Raw genomic sequence first — 2500 nt, forward strand, 5'->3', positions numbered from 1 at the left:
GTTCCTCCTCATCGCCCACCCTGGGGCCGTCCGCACTGCCACCGATGCCTGTTGCAGTCGCAAGAGAAGGGCGAGCGCGTGAGCGGCCGGTCCGGGGAGAGTCGGGCGGAGGCGAGGGGAGCGGAGGGGAGGGGAGGGAGGGGAGGGGAGGGGTGGGGAGGGAGCGAGGGAGAGAGGGAGACGTAGGGCGAGGGAGAGAGGCAGGGAGGGGAGGGGAGTCTGGAGGGAGAGAGGGAGAGAGCAGAGACAGAGGGAGGGAGGGAGAGAGAGCGGGAGAAGCAGAGACAGAGAAAGAGAGAGACAGAGAGAGAGAGGATGAGAGAGAGAGACAGAGAGAGAGACAGACAGAGAGAGAGAGACACAGAGAGACAGAGAGAGACAGAGAGAGACAGAGGGGGAGAGGGGAGAGAGCGGGAGAGATAGAGAGAGAGATAGAGTGAGAAACAGAGGAAGAGAGAGAAAGGGAGAGAAACAGAGAGAGAGGAGAGAGAGACGGAGCGAGAGAGAGTGACAGGGAGAGAGGAGAGAGTGGGAGAGAGAGAGACAGAGAGAGAGCGGGAGAGAGAGAGAGAGAAAGATAGAGACAGACAGATAGATAGAAACAGAGGGAGTTGGAGGGAGAGACAAAGGGAGAGATGGAGAGAGAGACAGACAGAAAGGCAGAGGGAGAGAGAGGAAGAGAGACGGACAGAGAGAGAGAGATAGGGAGAAAGAGGGAGGGAGACAGAGAGAGAGGGAGAGAGAGAGAGGAATTGACCCCAATCGGCATCTGGCAGGGATTTCGCGAGGTGAGGGGATTTGGTGAGACATCACGAGCGGGGTACACACCATCCACCTCCTCATCACCGCCCTCGGGAGAGTTTGCGGCGGCCTGGGTGCATAAAGAGGGGCGGGAGTGAGTAAAACATGTCCCCTCCCTTAGTCTCCAACCTGAGGCACCCCCGCCCAGACCCTCAGCATTGGCACCAGGGGGAGAGTCACTCAGTCCCTCTCTCTCTCAGGGAGATATCTGTACACTGACTGGTGTCTCTCAGTCCCCTATATCTCAAGGAGATATCTGGACACTGAGTGGTGTCTCTTAGTCCCTCCATCTCAGGGAGATAAGTGTAAACTGACTGATGTCACTCAGTCCCTCTCTCTCAGGGAGATATCTGTACACTGACTGGTGTCTCTCAGTCCCTCTCTCTCAGGGAGATATCTGTACACTGACTGGTGTCACTCAGTCCCTCTCTCCCTCAGGGTGATATCTTAACACTGACTGGTGTCCTTCAGTTCCCTCTCCCTCAGGGAGATATCTGTACACTGACCGGTGTCTCTCAGTCCCTCTCTCTCTCATGGATTTAACTGTACACTGACTGGTGTCTCTCAGTCTCTCAGTCTCTCTCTCTCAGGGAGATATCTGTACACTGACTGGTGTCTCTCAGTCCCCTCTCTCTCAGGGAGATATTTGTAAACTGTCTGGTGTCTCTCAGTCTCTCTCTCCCAGGGAGATATCTGTACACTGACTGGTGTCTCACAGTGTGTCTCTCTCAGGGAGATATCTGTACACTGACTGGTGTCTCTCAGTCCCCTCTCTCTCTCAAGGAAATATCTGTACACTGACTGGTGTATCTCAGTCCCTCTCTCTCTCAGGGAGATATTTGTACACTGACTGGTATCTCTCAGTCCCTCTCTCTCAGAGAGATATCTGTACACTGACTGGTGTCTCTCAGTCCCCTCTCTCTCTCAAGGAAATATCTGTACACTGACTGGTGTATCTCAGTCCCTCTCTCTCTCAGGGAGATATTTGTACACTGACTGGTATCTCTCAGTCCCTCTCTCTCAGGGAGATATCTGCACACTGACTGGTGTCTCTCAGTCCCTCTCTCTCAAGGAGATATCTGTCCTCTGCCTGGTGTCTCTCAGTCCCTCTCTCTCAGGCAAATATCTGTACACCGACTGATGACTCTCAGTCCCCTCTCTCTTTTTCAGGGAGATATCTGTACACTGACTGGTGTCTCTCAGTCCCATCACTCTCTATCAGGTTGATATCTGTACATTGACTAGTGTCTCGCTGTCCCCTCTCACTCAGGGTGATATCTGTACACTGACTGGTGTCTCTCAGTCCCTCTCTCACAGGGAGATATCTGTACACTGACTGGGGTCTCTCATTCTCTCTCTCTCAGGGAGATTATCTGTACACTGATGGTGTCTCTCAGTCCCTCTCTCTCAGGTTGATATCTGTACACTGATTGGGGTCTCTCAATCCCTCTCTCTCTCTCTCAGGGAGATATCTGTACACTGACTGTTGTCTCTCAGTCCCCCCTCACTCAGGGACATATCTGTACACTGACTGGTGTCTCTCAGTCCCTCCCTCTCTCAGGGAGATATCTGTACACTGACTGGTGTCTTTCAGTCACTCTCTCTCAGGGAGAGATCTGTACACTGATTGCTGTCTCTCAATCCCTCTCTCTCTCATGGAAAAATCTATCCACTGACTGGTGTCTATCCATCCCCTCTA

Source organism: Carcharodon carcharias, assembly GCF_017639515.1.
Source record: "Carcharodon carcharias isolate sCarCar2 chromosome 39 unlocalized genomic scaffold, sCarCar2.pri SUPER_39_unloc_9, whole genome shotgun sequence".
NCBI classification, from domain to species: Eukaryota; Metazoa; Chordata; class Chondrichthyes; order Lamniformes; family Lamnidae; genus Carcharodon; species Carcharodon carcharias.